A 9,923-nucleotide genomic window follows, 5' to 3' on the forward strand; every position below is an offset into this window, starting at 1 on the left:
GCTCTAGTTGTGTGTGGTTGGTTGCTTTGGATTATGATTTGTGGATTTTGTATAGTCTCGAAGGCTGTTTTTTTTGTTAATTAACTATTTTACTCCTTATAAATATGCACAGTTTTGTTTAGTCTCTACAAAATAAAATCACATTTTTTAGTCTCTAAAAAAATTTTGCGAGGATGAAAACACCTAATTTTATTTTATAAGGAGTAAAATCAAAATATGTTATATTTATAGGGAGGAAAACCTTATTTAATCCTAAATTTAATACAAATTATTCATTCTACCAAAAAAATTAATAAAAATGAAATTTTGGACATATTACTATTTGCACTGCTGTTTTAGGTTTACACCTCTTTTGAATTTTTCTGAATTGGGCCAAGTCCGATCCGATGCTATCCATTTTCTTTTTCCCAAGTGTATATTCCTGTAACCCATTTTCTTCGTTATCCCATTTTCGTGAAAAGAAAACACATACTCTCTGTTCTTCCTGCTTCATACTGTAGCCGCCACACTCTTTTACAGGGGCGGAGCCACACACAAGGTTGTGTGGGCTCCTGCCTGCACTAAATTTTCATTTTTTTTTAAATACTATTGATAGTTTTAATCTAATAAACAATTATGATAAATGTTAATAGATTTAATCTAATAAAAAATTATGATAGATGCTAATGATGGATTATCATCGACCTAAAAAATGAGTATTATTTCTTTGTATGCAACTGATTTAATCTCCTATATGAAAGTGCATCAGTTGAAGACATTGCTAGAGCTTAAAAAATTTATCGATGTTGCGGACCCTTTCAATTTTCATGGAGTTTTTTTTTTCTTCTTCTTAATTTTCATGGAGTTTTATTTGTTGTTGCAATAAATTGTGTATACGGTGGTAGTAGGCAACCGTATTGAATGAACTACAAATTAGAAAGCATGATAAGAAATTGAAATTCATGGAAGAAGATGAAGAAAAAGTGGGAAGTGCTTTTTTGGTACAAAGAGAGAGATTTCCTAAAAAGAGAGAGATGTGTTACTTATTCAATATTTTTAAAATATGGCAAATCGTAAAGAACAATTGTGATGTATATATTCGGCTTTAAAAAATGAAATGTAATATATATTAAATACTACAAATTATATATATGATGCCCCCACTATTCAAATTTTCTGGCTCCGCCACTGCTCTTTTATGACCTTATTTGTCGCTCTAAAGCTTCATTTGGCTGCGAGATTAACATCATCATCCTTCTCTCTCCGTGATCTATACTTCTATACCATTTGTTTTCCAAAATAGCGTAGTTCAGAGCCTTCGTTGTCGCCGTCGAAAACTCCATTTCTGACAGCCTCCAATCTATTTTCAGCGGAGTTGATTATTGGATTTGTGATCCTCATCATATGAGCTCTCTGCTAACTATTTTATTTCATGACGAGTATCGTTACTGGTGACCACCGTACCGGTAGTCTCCACCGCCGTACTCGTTCCGCTGACAGTGACCTGCGACATTGCATGAAGATATCGGTAAGAAAAAAGATGGGTTAAGTTGTTGAAATCAAATATAAAGTCATGTTGTTTGAGATTTTGTGGTTCTTTTTCACTATTTTTGTGGATCTATAATGTTTTTCATCATATTCATCATGCAGAGAAAAAATGGTTTAAAGCAAATATAAAGTCCTATTTTTTGAGGGTGTTCCTTTCCCATTTTGTGTATTTTTTTAAAAAAAATGTTAAGTTTTGATTTATTATGTTCAAGGGAATTTTTGGTACAAATATGTATTTTTTTTTTACCATTTTATTTATTTCTTTGTAAAAAAGTAGTCATTTTTAAAATACCTTTTATTTATTATTGTTTTTTTAGAAGCTTCCAAATTCAAACATAAAATAAAAAGTCATAGATATGATGGAATAAAATGCTAATTAGCATAGTAGTAAGAATGTTGTAATTTGGATAACTTTTGTACCTTGTGAAGAACATAAAGTAAAAAGGTTGTAATTATAAATAAGATTTTTAATTAGGACATTCAAGTAATCGTGTCCCGTATGGAATTCATCATAGGATTAGCTACTCTTTATCAACCATCTATAATCCATCATTGTTTTCTTTTTTATATCTAATATGTTTTTGTTTATTTGTCTGTTTGCTAGCAATGGATATGATTTTGAGTTTAGAGGGCTAGAAGAAGCAATTTTATGCAAGGATTGAAATGTGGAAACAAAAACATGTGGGTTTTCCTCTTCTATCTATTACCTCTATTTTTTTCTTGTAAGATAAGTATAACTAACTCTTGCTAAAAAGATTTAAAAAGACAAAATGTAATAGTTTGAGTGAACATGTTCAAAGAAGGATGCCACTTCCGTGAAATTGACATATCTGGATTATTTCTCTTAAATCACTTAATACTTATCCATCAAGAAATTGAAATATTTTAATAACTTAAGGAAACTTGTTGATCTTTTCAAAGTAGCTGAAGTAGATAATATGAGCATGTTGGTTCATTGTTGTTATTTCCCAGGTAAAGATACATTTTTTCTTCCATTTCACCTATGTTGTATGGGTTACATCTCCGGAGCTTCAAACCATTGTCAATTTCTATTGCATCCATGGTACCTTTTCTTGTTTGTTTATAGAAACCATAACCCAAATTGTTTTTTTTTTTTTAAGGAAATGATAGTATTTGGCTATGTTTGATTTAAAGAGTTAGTTATGCCAAATTGGTTATGGTTTAATTTTTGAAGCGATGTTACCGCATTAAATGATTTGGTTATGTTACAAAATAATTGTCTTTTATTAACCGTATTAAAAAAAAAATATTAACAATTTGGCAAACTGGTGTTTTTTATTAACAATGATATTCTGGTATACATAAATTGTAGGTCCACATTTTTAACACATGGCATTTAAGTTTACTTGCTTTAATAATCAACCCTATTTTTCATAAATATAACTAAATACAATAACTAAGTTAATGACCTATCATTAGTAGCCATGAGAAGCTTCTTTGACTTTTTTTTCACTTTCTTATGTTTCTTCACAAAATTGAATTTTGTAAGTCCTTGTCACGTGCTTACTTTATCCATTTCATGGTTTCATCCCAAAAACATTTGAATTTCTGAATGTATAATTATTGTTGATTGGGAGCATGAAAGTGGTTCTAATTTGAAGTTGCTAGTGAAGATTTAAGAACCTTTAGTAATATAAAATCATTAACCTTTTTCTGATGTAGTTGTGGATGGTGTCTTAATTTCAATTCCGATCAAGGCTCATCCCTTTGGTGTGATGGTAGATGTTGTACTGTCCTTTCATGAGACAAAATTGCCTTCAACATCAGAGACTAACCGCAGCAGAAAAATCGCCTTCAACATTAGAGACTAACTGCAGGTATTAAACTTTTTGCTTTTTGAAGGTATTAAACTTTAGCAATTTATGGATAAAAAGAATTAAACTTTAAACTTTTAATTTTTTGAGTTTGAATTTCAGTCTAAGTTGTGTATGATTTCGTGAAAAAAATCCAACTTTATATATGATTTAATGAATACCTTAGAACGATGTATAGCAGAAATTTGATGAACACCTTTGCATATATGAAAATAAAAGAATGTAGGGGTTAAATATTGCAGTTGGCAGTAGTGAACAATCTCTCCGATTCCTTCCCATTTGTTGTTTCCCTTTAATCACCTTTATCTTGCAATAGCTTTTCTAATAATCCCCAAGTATATCAGTTGCTTTCATTATAAAGGATTTCATCGACAAAAATTAAGAGGATGTTAAAAAATAATGAAAACCACAAAAGGATTAGAAATATAAGGAATATCTTTGTATAACTGAAAGGCAAAAAATGAAGAGGTCAAACACAATGGTTTGCTGCAGTACACAATTTCTCCTACATTCCTTCATATTTGTTGTTTCTCATTCATCACCTTTCTCATGCAAAGTACAGTGAGAATAGACTATACACTAAATCATGACTTTCAATCTAAAACATTAAATGCCTTAATCAATGGGTTATGCAACACTGCAATATACAGTAGAAAGGAAAAAAGGTGTCTATTATTATTAGACCATTTACAGTGGTTCAACACATTCAACACCCACTTTTTCAATTTTTAACACTCCACATCATCTTCTCTCTCTTAATTCAACACTCATTCTATTTTTACCTCTCTAATGGTTTTTTCATTCAACACTCTACCCTACCACTTTTTATTTATTTATTATTCTTATTTAATTTTTGTTTTTATAAGCAGCCAATTGCAACAAGGTAGTTGTCCTTGCTTTAACCAAAAAAGGTTGCTCTTTGCCTCTTTCCACGCCATCTGTCCCACAAGTTCCCCTTTCAGCAATTAAAATCTGACAAGTGGCAATTCTTACCCTTTCAATTGTGTTGAATGTACTAATCATCTCTCTCATCCATGTCAGTATTCAACAGACTTTCAATACACCATTGGAAAGGCACAGCTTGTTGAAACTCAGATTAAATAAGCCATTGCAAATTGTCTTATTAGTAAGAAAAAGTAATGATGTCAAATTTTGGTTTGTTATTGACTTTATACATAACCCATTAAGGCTAAAGCTCTGTCTATTTAACTCTAAATGTCTATTTTAAAGGAGAACCATTGGATTACGCAGGTTTATTCTATCTTACGGTGAATCAACAACATCTAATTAATTTTTTCTTTCTTCATCTTCTTTCATGTACTTCTGCATCATCAAATTCATCAACGCCATCATCATCTTCAACAACATACCCAGAAAAAAAAAATCGAAAAAAAACTTCCTCTAATCGCCAAAAATATTTGCGTTTCTTTCTTCTATTCCCTCCCTCTCTTCATCCTCGATTCCACCTTCTTCAACATCAAAAACACACAACAACCCCAAATTCTTCACATTCAATACAAAAACACAAAGAACCTCAAATCCATAACCTTCAGACTCAAACATTCATCCAAATCCATCAACATGACAACCCCAAATCCATCAACATGACAACCCCAAATCCATTAACTCTATATTTTTCAAAGCTTTTCTTCAGAAAACAACTCTTACAAATCGATCTAATCCCCATCAACATGGATCTAAACAAAAAACGAGTTTTGAAAAAGAGAACGAGATCTAAAACAACAGATCTGATAAACATAGAAGTGGGTCTCATGTGGTAAAATGGGTAGTGAAAAAAAAACTGAATGAGATAACAACATATGAGTTCTTTGTGTCCGTGTTGCATTGGATCTACTTGGCGGAAGTTATTGTTTCGGTTGCTGTTGCTGTTATTTGGCAGGGTGTTGTTTGTGTCGTTCAGTGTTGGGGAGGGTTTGTGTATAGCTCAGCAGTGGTGTTGTTTTTCTTCTTTCCCTTGTACTGTTCACGTTTGCTGCCTTTCCCTTTGCTATTCTGGTATATCAGTTAGCAGGGAATTTTTTTTGTAATGGCTTGCCTAATTGCACGGCTTGGTGCTGTTGTTTTTGTGTTTGTTGCAAATGAAAATGAAATAGATGAATGTGATGGTGTTGATTAAGATGATTTTTGGATTTTTTTTTCTTCCTAGATATGTTGATGAAGATGATGATGGTTTATATGAATGTGATGATGAAGAAGTATAGGAAAGAAGATGAAGAGAGAAAAAATTAATTAGATGTTGTTGACTCACCGTAAGATAAAATAAACCTGCGTAATCCAATGGTTCTCATTTAAAATAGGCATTTAGAGTTAAAGTTAACAGTTTGGGATTTATTTGGCAAACGGAGGAAAACTTGAGAGACCAAAATGAACGTTCTATTAATCATGGGACCAAAATGAAAACTTGAAATTATTTAGGAGACTAAGTGATCTATTGAGCCTTTTATAAATGACAAATTTTCACGTCAATCAAGGTTAGTTTAGTCAAAGACAAATTATCTTGGGCATTTAATTTAATTATGAGATATTAGTCAATTCAGCTTCTCCACGACTTTTACTAATTTCTTAAATTTTATTCAATGTACACTTATCTCGTGCATTTTAGTTGCCGAGGGTTCAAAATTATGTATAATTGAAGTGAGGCGATATTCTAAATAGTAGAATCATTTTAACGGGAACAATTTATTTTTATTTTTTATTTTTTTTATAAATTGTCCCGTGTATCAAACTTAGTTTAAGTGACAACCTTCTCTTGTGTATTTTAACCATGTTTGAAATTTTAGTCAATGTCAACCTCTCCAACGCCTTTCAGTCAAAAGGGTTCAATATTTTTGTAAAACTGAAACAATGTGACAGTCTAATAGTGCGCCATTTTAGTAGGAACAAATTTTCCCATGTATAATAGCTTTTTACATTGTTTTCCAAAAGTATAATAGTTTTTCGCCTTCCTCCGGCCGCCTCACACACTATTCCACTATCACCATTTTCATCCAAAGGAGCTTTTTTTACGTATATTGAGTAGAGTTTTTGAATATAGATAGATTTTTTTAATATTATAATAAGTATTTTAAATATTTTATAGATAGTTTGCTCTAAAAAAAATATTTGATAAAAAAATATGAACATTTTGGTTTCCACTTTTTAAAAATTCTTTTTTAAATTTGTTTTAAAAGATTATTATATTTTAAATATATTTAATCCCATTTTATTGTAAGCTTAACTGTACGCCACACACATATATCAATGACATTTTTTTGGTTGAAGTAGTATAGCTTACGTGATGCTAGTTAGCAATCCATATTATGTTTCATGTATAAAAAAAATCTATATTTTTTCCTTCAATTTTTAAGTTCTTATATAAAGTTAAATTAAAATGAAATAAATTCTTAAATTCAATTTTATATGTGACTTTATAATGCATCAGTGACAATTTATTTTTTTAAACTTTTCTTTCAAAAAATATATTTTTCTAAATTTTAGTGTTAGTAAAAAATATTTAGCTATTTATTTTATTTTATATTCTTCGCTAACAAATCAGTTAAAAACATCCCCTAATTTTTTTTTCTCTATATATTTTTTATCTGTGAAATATATTGTCCCTAATTTTTATAGATTATTAAAAAAATTCAAGTGCACCAATCGAAAAATATATTCCATTTTTAAAAATTGAACAGAGTTTTTCTCAAAAAAAATTTCAAGAAAGATTTTATTATTCATTTATTAATAGAGAAAAATGTTAACGGGCTCAAAAGCCTAACCAGTAACCCAGAATCAAAAAATGCCCGACCCAGTAACCCAATAACCAACACATAAATATCTATCAGCAACACACTTCTTCTAACCCTAGCCGCCACCCCCCCTCTCTCTCTCTCTCCCTCTCATGCGTTTCTTCCTCCTTTCTCCTACAACCATCACCCTCTCTCTAATTTTGAACAAAAACCAACCACCACCTTCAAAAAATAAAGCCACCATTATTTTCCTCTAATTCTCCTCAAGAAAACCCATAAATTTATTTTAATTTTTGAGGAGATAAAATTTTGAGTGTGCATCTTCTCTGATATTTTCCGGCCACCGTGAGCCACATGTCCGAAAATGAAGTTCGTCATCTACTTACTCCGTGCATCAACAACTAAATCCACAAAAAATTACAGTTGGAGTAACTTTGTCGGAGACAACAGCAACGACAATTGCCTCTGTCTTGCCATCATACATGCAACAACAACAATCAAAAGATGAGATTGGATGTGATTTTGATGTATTTTCAAGAAATGTAAGATTTTTTTTGTAGACCAGTGAATCTGTTTAAGCTTTTTTTGATTTGATACTAATGATATTCTCGGGTAATCCTTTTATATCTTATAAAAAAAAGTTCCTTTTCATTTTTTGGTCATGCAAAAATCATTTTAGAATATGAAGATATGGTACCATTAAAAAATTAAAACTTTTCTTCTTATGATATAAGAAGATTTTTTTTACCTCTGATAGTGATATTTTGTTGGCAAATCAATTTTATTTTTCCTTCCAATATTCACTGTTTGGTTGAATTAGGTGCAAGTTTGGTTATTTGTGGTTGAGTAGGGTTATTGTCCTGATTGACATACATCCTGATACTATTTCTCTGCTAATTTCATGAAGCATAACAGGCCTCAAAATTGGAAAAATGGCCTAATATGTTTGAGGATTTTGGAGTGGAAAAAAATGGCTTAATGTTTTCTCTATGAAAATTTTTCATACGGTTCTTTCTTTGGGAGATTATTTTCTTTTTTTTTTTTTTCCGTTTAAAGGCTGCGGTTTTTTTGTATTGGCAAGCATGCTATCCTATTTTGTTCTTATTTTTGTATGGATCTTTTTTGCTTGGCTTGTGATTTTGGTGTTTGTAGCTTTGTATCATAACTAAGTGATCATCAACTTTGTATTCATTATTTGTTAGTTTTGAATGCGAAATTTAGAGGCTGAGAAAGTATTACTTATAATTGGGACCCAAGCTAATTATAAAAGAAAATAGAGAGCAAATTGATTAGTATAAAAAGTATCAAGTGCCTTAGGTAAGTACCAAGTATCATGGTGAAGTCTAAATGTAAAAAATACAAAGATACTCCAAATAGAAATATACATATTAGTGTAAGTAAAAATATGATTCTACTTTCTTAATGCTACAACACAATTCCTTGATCTTCTCAATAGGTTTCTAATGGCATGTTAATGAAATGAATTATCAGATTTTGTCACCTTAGCCAATTGAGTCACTTTGGTGCACTCTGCCACTATCCCAATCACTAAAACTGGTATCAACTCCGCTAGGAGTCTTGATATATATGCACTGATCTGTGTCTAGGCTTTCATATTTTTTAGTGTGTTTCCTTTGTCTTCACATTGATTTTTGTAATTTATTGTGCATTCACCAGACAGATTACATGTCTGCAGAAAATAATCAAAAGGAGTTGGAACCGTCACATGGAAGTCCATTGCAATGCCTTGGTACATGCTCAAGAAAGGTCTAGCTCCTCAACTTGTTTCAAGTACTTGGATTATGTACTTGTATTATTAATTAGAGTTGATGGTATCTTTGGTCAGGTAGTTTTTTTAACACTACTTTTATCCTATTGTTTATGCTTTTTGTTTATGTTATTTTTAACATTACTAATACATCTTGCATTTTCAAAGTTAAGATGAATTGCAAAGTCGTCAATCTTAGGGACTATTGAGTATGTAGTATTAACAACATAGACATACACCCCTTCACAAATTTAATTTCCAACTCTGTAACAACTAACAACTAACTCAACCTTACATGCGTATATGGCATATCTGTTTTAGTATTAAGCTTTTAATAGCTTCTTAATTTTTATTTATTGTTCATTTTACAGCCAAGATAATAAACAACATCATTCAGATCAAAACAAAGCAGCTATGGATTGGATAATTAGGATTGTGGGTGTTGTCGAAGTGTTGGTTCCAAAAGGTATTACAATCATTATCAAATTTTTAGCTAATTGGTATCTTTCGCTATCATAACCTATATCTAACCAAAAATCCTACATATAGATGTGCAGCAATATAAGTGCAGATTTAGCCCATGTTGAGTAATTTTTGTTCTCTGCAGATTTAGTTGTAACATTTTCATATGAATTAAGTATTTTAAGTGAAAGTTTTCTTCTGTATTGGACAGATTGCAAAGAAAAAGAATGCTTTAAATAAATTAAAGGATCAAGAAGAGATGAAAGGTTTAAAACTGGAGTTTTGGAATGGAATAGAGAAACTCACCACAAATGCATCTGAACAGTTGGGAAGATTTTTCCATTATTGGCTATTCATTAAAAAAAATAAGTACTACCTTCAATAAACATTCAATGGTAGATCTATTAAGCATGTCTGGTACTGACTTCCTTGCAACTTGAGATTTCTGGCTGATTTTTCCAACTGATTTGCTTAAGGAACCATACCTTTTTTACTTCAAATCTTGAATCTAATCGTATAATTTACCTTTGCATATGTGAACCGAAAATAATAGAATGAAGACTTTTGAATAGTGTAGTTGGTTCA

The 9,923-nt window shown here is 30.9% G+C and overlaps 1 long non-coding RNA gene across 7 annotated transcripts; it reads left to right on the plus strand.

The window, feature by feature from the left end:
- Positions 1 to 1,367: 1,367 nt before the first annotated feature.
- Positions 1,368 to 9,923, plus strand: LOC146920803 (uncharacterized). 7 transcript variants are annotated; one of them, XR_015011925.1, is made up of 8 exons: positions 1,368 to 1,507; positions 2,132 to 2,208; positions 2,500 to 2,590; positions 3,211 to 3,365; positions 4,232 to 7,650; positions 8,805 to 8,954; positions 9,248 to 9,342; positions 9,550 to 9,923. It is a non-coding gene; the product is annotated as an uncharacterized LOC146920803 (long non-coding RNA). The 7 variants fall into 7 exon arrangements; XR_015011927.1 differs by lacking the exon at positions 2,500 to 2,590 and having other exon boundaries at positions 8,786 to 8,954; XR_015011926.1 differs by lacking the exon at positions 2,500 to 2,590 and having other exon boundaries at positions 8,790 to 8,954.

This window comes from Medicago sativa, chromosome 5 (assembly GCF_051527215.1).
Source record: "Medicago sativa cultivar Bolivia chromosome 5, Bolivia_mono, whole genome shotgun sequence".
Taxonomy (NCBI): domain Eukaryota; kingdom Viridiplantae; phylum Streptophyta; class Magnoliopsida; order Fabales; family Fabaceae; genus Medicago; species Medicago sativa.